Here is a 7,479-nt window from a genome sequence, read left to right on the forward strand (position 1 = left end):
ATGACCAATCAAAATGGTTATAGCTATGAAGTAATTGAATGGCATAGAAATAAGACGATGATGATTGAACATGAATGCTTAATGTTTAAATAAGGTCACTTGACATGGTCAATGAATATGGATTAATGTATCTAGGCTTGATATTATATGAGTATGTGAAACTTGTGAATGATAGCATGTTAAATCTAAGAATACACCTTAATGAAGTTTGCCGAATCATTAAAATGATGCCATGATGTATAACTTTGATGTGTCGAAAGATGTGAGGGATTAATGGTAATAAAAGGCTTGGAAAATAGCCTAAGTGTTAGCCACACAGGCAGAGACAAGGTCATGTGTTTCAGCTGTGTGGATGACACTACCTAGCACACGGGTGTGTGGCTTGGATGTGTTGTTAAATTTTGTCAGAGAGTTACATGGCCTGAGGACACGGGCGTGTCTTGGGCACACAGTTGTGTCCCTAGGCTCACACGGGCGTGTGACCTTGTTTTATGGAAAGAAATTTTCTAAGTTTTCTCAAAACTTTCTAAGGTTCTCATTTTAGTCCCTGACTACTTTCAATGCATGTTTAGGGCATCGTAGGCCCGTGTATGGGACATTATGCATGTGTATGAAAAGTTTTGAATTAAAAAAAAAAATTTATGGCCTGATTTTTGCATGTATGTGTATGTTTAACTCTGGTAATGCCTCGTACCTTGTCCCGGTGTCAGACACGGGTAAGAGGTGTTACAATCCCCTTCCTTAAGAAGCCAAACACTATTCATTATTGTGGTTCTCCTCATCTGTGCTTTTAGAGAAAAATTCCATCCAAATTCCATAATAGCTCCTCCCCAATTCAATCTAACTAGAAAAATCTTGTCATTATGATCCAAGCATCTATATAAGAAGTAAAAAATGTGAGTTTTTCATACCCAAATTTCACATAAGTGAATTTTGATAATGTAAGCACAATCTTCTTCCTTCTTTTCAAAGGTTTTCTGACATCTAACTTTACTCGGATCCTAAGATAATTCTTTAACACTTGTTTTAACTACTTTGAATCTTAATCCAAAAAGTGTCTAATAAAATTCCCCAATTGCTTAACCATAGTCTCCGAGAAGAAATCCAGAGGTAAGTCGTGAACTTGAACCCAAAAAGTCGAGAAAACTAGAGGGACTTGCATTGGGTCCTCATCATTCTCCAATCAATGAATAATCAATAAAGGATTATTAAACATCCAAGGGGTCCCATTGACCACCCGTTCAACATCCATCTCATGGAAAAGCTTGAATAAAAATCTCCTCTCCCCCAGATCCGAGATCCAAACACCACCTAAAGGATGCGACATATTTGCTATTGTATTATTCATCGCTAGAAAATGGACAACACTTGTTGTTAGAAAACATCCTACCAAACAATATTCATATGCTGATTTTTGTAACCCTGGATCAATCGATAGTAGCAATGTTTTTTCTTCTTCCCCATTTTCAATATTCAGCCCTACCATTTCTTTCTTCATAGTAGATACTCACTCATAGTAAATACCCAATACCGACCTTCTCAGGAAATCACCTTGAAAAACTTCAAATAAAAGTAAAAATAATCAAAGGTCAAATGACGAAAAAGAAACAAGAACATGCTACAAAGAGCAGACAAGACGTGCTACAGAGAGTAGATTTTTCTAACACACAAAAACTTTTAAAATGTTCTTAATGATGCTTAAATCTGTTTATTATTTAAAACTTAAATATTACTAATGGAAAAAAGAAAATCTAAAACTTAAATTTAAGAATGAGATCCATTTTAAATATAACTAAAAAAAAAGAAGTATTTTGAAGCTAAAAGAACTAACTTAGAGTTAACTTAGAACTCAAAGTTTCTATATATGTTTCTTTACCTTCTTTTATAATACATATATAATTAAAAATTTAAATCATTGAAAGTTTTTAAAAGAAATCATTTATTTTTAATAACTTATCATCATTGGTAGTGAATAAATTTATGCATTGTAGTGTTATTCGAGTGCGAGTAACTATAAAATAAAATCAAATTAATATAAAATAAAAAAATATGGAAAATCAAAATATAATATAATCGGATAAAATTTAATAATAACAAATATACATGATGAGATTAAAGAACCGCACATGAAAATTGCATATGATAAAATTCGATTCGTGTATTTACTAGAGAAGAATATTTTTTGACATTTTGAACATGGATTTACATGTATATTCACATTGCTTGGTGTAAATATCATTAAAACTATATTTAAAAAGGAATAATTAGATAAAAAAATTCAATTGAAGACATTCTCGATCATAATATTAAAAAATATTTTGTTAGGTTTTAAAAGGAACTCTTTTAAAGATTAATATATCTTAACACCTTAACACCTTAATAGAATGTTAGTAGAGTCCACAAGCAAGATCGAATGATATAAAACAGATCAAGTATTTTATAGAAAAGTTATAAAATATTAAAAAAACTTTGAGAATTTTTTAAAATTATTTATAAAATAAAAAATTAGTATTAGCATACCAAATATTAATCCTATATTAATTAGTGACTACTATCTCATTTTGTAATTAAGCTTTTGTTTGCCAAGGCAAATCTACCAATATTTCATCACTTGTTTGTTTATTTATTTATTTTTAGTTAACATTTTGTTTATCAAAAAATATAATTAGTTTATATGTATAAAACAATTAAAATGAGATCAACTTGGAAGAATATTACATGAAATGCAAGAAAATGATGATCCATGACAAGTGATATATGCAATATGTGATATATGTTATGTAAATTCTTACAAACTTATTTGCTATTTGAGTTATGCCTTATTATGATATGAAAAGGCAATTGATACTATGGATAGTGAGATCGACACGCCCAAATAGGAAAAACGAGAAACACACGGGCTGAAATTGGGGAACACGAGCGTGTGCACTGGCCGTGTGGCCCAAAATCTATAAATACCCTGCACTATTCACTTTCTTCCCCATTCAAAAACCCTAACCCTAGCCGTTGCAACTCCACATGACCTCCCTGCCACGTCCGTGCGCTGCTTCCCCTCCATTTTTGATGCTTAATCTCTCTCCCCTAGCACTTTTAATATCGTCTTCACGAAGAAAGAAAGCCGCTGTCCCTGCTTCCAAGAAACGGAAGGGAGCGTCATCTTTTACGGGTCCAACCGCGAAAATTTGTCACCCTCTCCTACAGTTTCCCCGTGGGCCCCAAGAAGAGCTTTTCCAAATACTTCGGGCCCGACCTTTAATTGCGGGCCGCTGCATCGACTGGGCTGCCGTAGAAAAAGTTCAGTTGGCTGATACGATTACGGCCCTCTTAACCACCGACCCCTGGGAGCTGTTCTTTGGGATCATTGAACCAACATAACTCGAGCTCACGATGGAACTATACTCAACGTTCCATCTCCAGACCGTAATGACAAACTACGATGATCCCGGCACGGTGCAATTTTACCTAGGCAGATTAGTCCGCCAGCTCAGCGTCCCAGAATTCGGTATGGCATTGGGTTTATATACGGAGGAGTTCAAGGAAGATAATGACTTAGATGCTCTTACTCGCCACATACATTTCTCTCCCTCGAAATGCTGGATCACTTTGGCCCCTGGCGCAGCCTACTACAATCCTAGCCGCTCCAAGGCATCAGTTCTCCCACCATCCCTGAGGTACCTACACGCCATTTTGGCTTACACGATTACAGGGAGGCGAGAGAGCACTGGCGTCATCAACACTCACGATGCCTACTTTTTATGGTGCATGTCGCACGGGTATGTCATCGACCTTGCCTATTTTATCGCCCTTGCGATTCAGCACCAGACGGAGCGGCATCGGAATGAGGTCATCTCCATTGGCCCCTACGTGACTCGACTGGCTCAACACTTCGGGCTCCTCCACACTACGGCCCAAGAATCATCCCTCACCCTCATCGGCCAGATGTCTCCACAAGGCATCTTGAGCATGCTTAGTATGAGGATGATCGAGAGGCGCTGAGGAACCTACCTTCCCCAATATCGTCTCGCCCAATCTACAGAGGAGGAGGCCTACGAGGACATTCCTGATGATGTCCCCCTACAGCACGAGGACCCACCGACTCAGCCACCATCACCCTCTCGTCCAGTTCATGCGGCGGCTTCATGTGCTAACATCTCTGAGCGCCTCACTCGATTCGAGCAGTAGTGTTTTCAATGATTTGACAACATTGATGCTACTCTACAGCAGATTTTTCAACACCTCCACATCTCATTGCCAGTCCCACCTCGCGAACCATCCAGCGATGAAGATGTTTAAAAATATTTATTTATTATTTTATCTTTTTAATTTTTATTAAAACTACTTTTTATTTTTATTAGATTTTAGAAATTTTATTTTTAAATATTAGTTTCGGTTATTTCTTTTTGAGTAATTATTCCTCCTAATATCCCTTAAAAAGTTCCTGATTTTATCACAGTTATATAGAGCTCTTAAGCTCATCATCATATAGGAACTAAAACTCCACCGGGAAAGGTTCTCCACGACTGCCATGTCCTGCTCGCCCACGACCATAGCTACCATTAGAGATAATATCCTTTTGGTGCAGGACTTATGGCTTAGTGAACCTCTACGACCGCCGGAGTATCCTACTCTACTCTCGAACTGATTACTCTCCAGAACTCCAGTTCGAGGAATTCATCATACAGGAAGTTTCACTTCTCTCCCTATCTTATTTTTATACTCTAATATCTATCTTTGTACATTGAGGGCAATGTACATATTAAGTGTGGGGGGTATTTATTTCATTATCAGAAAAATCCCTGAATGACTGCCTTGTTCTCTTGAAAAGCTCTCATATCATATTTCGAATAAATTTTAATTGATTTATGATTTTGATTGATATATCTTAAATTAAAACATAGACAATTATGCGTTAATTGTTTAAAATTTAAGACATTAGAGAATCAAGCATGATGAGTTGATTTTTAAGAATTTAAAATCTTAGGCCGTTTCCCCAAAGTTTAGGTATTACTTTGAGTTGGAATTCACAAGTTGTTAAACATCAAAAAGCCATAATTTTTGTGAGATTTTTATGCCTTTTGAGCATCTATTAATTCTTTTCATCCTCACTTTTATTATTGCTTTGAGTGCGTCAGTGTTGAACTGTTATTCTAGAACTTGCTTGACTGTGCATGTTGAGACCACACCATTTGATTTGATACGTCAAAATGATTAAGGCACTTAGGATTAACCCACTTATGCCATGAAAAGCCTACCTCCATGATTAACCCTTAGTAAACCCCCTTGAGCCTAATAAGCCATTTCTTGTATTACCCTTAATATTAACCTTTAAACCATTATTGTTGAAATCCCTTAAATTAATTTAAGCCCCATTTTTGTCGAGATTTGAATTGAAATAGTTGCTTCGCTATGTTTTATTCTACTCTATAATTTAATGTGTTCTTAAAAAAAATGTATACATATTAGTAGTGATCTTCTGTTTGTAAGCTTTAGAAGTTAAATTCCTTAGTCTTAGAAGAAGCTCTGTTGTACGCAAGTGATGATTAACTCTTTTTCTAGTTAGGCAATTTTTCAATTCAATCTTGATTCTAACCCTTTCTTTCAGCTTGTGACCACACCCCCTAACCAAACCTCATTATAACCCTCTAAAGACCTTTTTGATTGATGTATCATCTTAAATTATAGTGGTGGAGATTTGATTTTCATGCAAGCCTATGGTAATGACTTTTCATAAATTGACTACTGAGTGTTTCATTTATTGTCCTTAAACACCTCGAGTGATTTGAGTGAATCTGTAGTGAGGATGTGAAACTCTGTGATATTCTGAATCAAAGGTAATTACTTAAATGAGGAGAGACACCTATGTTTGCATGATTAAATACTCAACTTGGAATGTTTGAAACTTTTATGTTCTTTTAGTTGAATTCTCAATGTATGATTACCTACGGATTATTATGAGATATTATCGATAGAAATTATATGTTGAGAAGAATTTATTTTGATTATGAGTTGAGAATTTTGCTTGAGGACAAGCAAATGCTTAAGTGTGGGGGTATTTGATAAACCATAATTTATACATATTTTTACCCCATGTTTAACGCATTTTATGGATGATTTTCCATTAGAATTGGTGAATTCGATGCTCCTAATGCTTTAATTTCATGTTTTACACTTAGGAGAGCATAGGAGAGCGAAAGGAATAAGAAACGGGCAAAAAACGGAGAAAATGAGCCGAAATATGAAATCAACACGGCCTGGACCTCCTCACACGAGCAGACCATACGACCATGTCAATTTGGCAGGCTCGAGCACGGCCTGAAGTAAACGCACACGGGCGTGTTACACGGGCGTGTCCCTACCGAGCCTAAGTTGAGTCTAATTCGGAAAAGGCTAATTTTGAGGGCTTTTAGGTATTTCAAAGCCTATAAATACACCCTAGAGAAGGAAGAAAATGAGGACAGAGTAGGGGGTACGGAATTACTCCAAGAAAGCCGATTGATTCATCTCAGAAGTCAGATTCATCATCAAGACTAAAGATCTCTCCTCAATTCCCCTTCAGGAGTTTTGGGTTTTCTTTATGTTTTGTATTCTTTATTATTCTGAGATGTTTTCTTATTTAGTTATGAACTAAATCCCCTAAATACCTAAGGGGAATGAAACCTAAGATGAATCTTGTTATTATTTTATGAATTGTATGATAAATATTTGACTTGTTCTTAATTATGTGTTCTTAATTCTTGTTTTGATATCCCAGGATACCGATTTAAGATAAGCTCTTATTCAAGGGAGGAATAGACCCTGTCTAAGAGTACATTTGTCATAATTAAATGGAGTTAATTGCGCGCCTAGACATAGGGTGATAAGATTTTGCCGGATTAGGGTGAAACCTAATAAGGGAATCCATAGATCGAGTTAATGCGACCCTAGAGTGTTAATTAGAGAAAAGTCTCGGTTATTCAATCTAGGGATTAGACGTTATTAGTCTTGAATAGGGATAATAACATAACTTAGGGATCTCTACGGAACAAGTTAAATGAATAAATCGTCTGATTCAGAGCCAGAATAACAAATATAGTCTAGGTGGATTTTTCCTTAGGTATTGTCTTCATTCAATCGATTTTTCCAAAATTAATTCCCCAATTCCATTCTCTATGCGTTCTTAGTTTAGATAATTAGTTAGTTAAAACAAAAACCTCTTTATTCTTAGGCTAGATAATAAAAAGACAGTCATTACTAGTACTTTTAGTTCCTCTGGGTTCGACAATTCGGTCTTGCTAAAACTATACTACTGTTCGATAGGTACACTTGCCTACATCGCGATAATAGTTAGTTCAAGAATGAGTAATTATAAATATTTAAAACCTACCACGAAACCTCGCGATCAATGGTACCCTAGGGGACGCACGACCGTGCAATATAGCTGTGTGTCGCACACGGCTGAGACATACGCCCGTGTCTTTGCCCGTATGGACAAAAATAGGC

This window comes from Gossypium hirsutum, chromosome A11 (genome assembly GCF_007990345.1).
Source record: "Gossypium hirsutum isolate 1008001.06 chromosome A11, Gossypium_hirsutum_v2.1, whole genome shotgun sequence".
NCBI classification, from domain to species: Eukaryota; Viridiplantae; Streptophyta; class Magnoliopsida; order Malvales; family Malvaceae; genus Gossypium; species Gossypium hirsutum.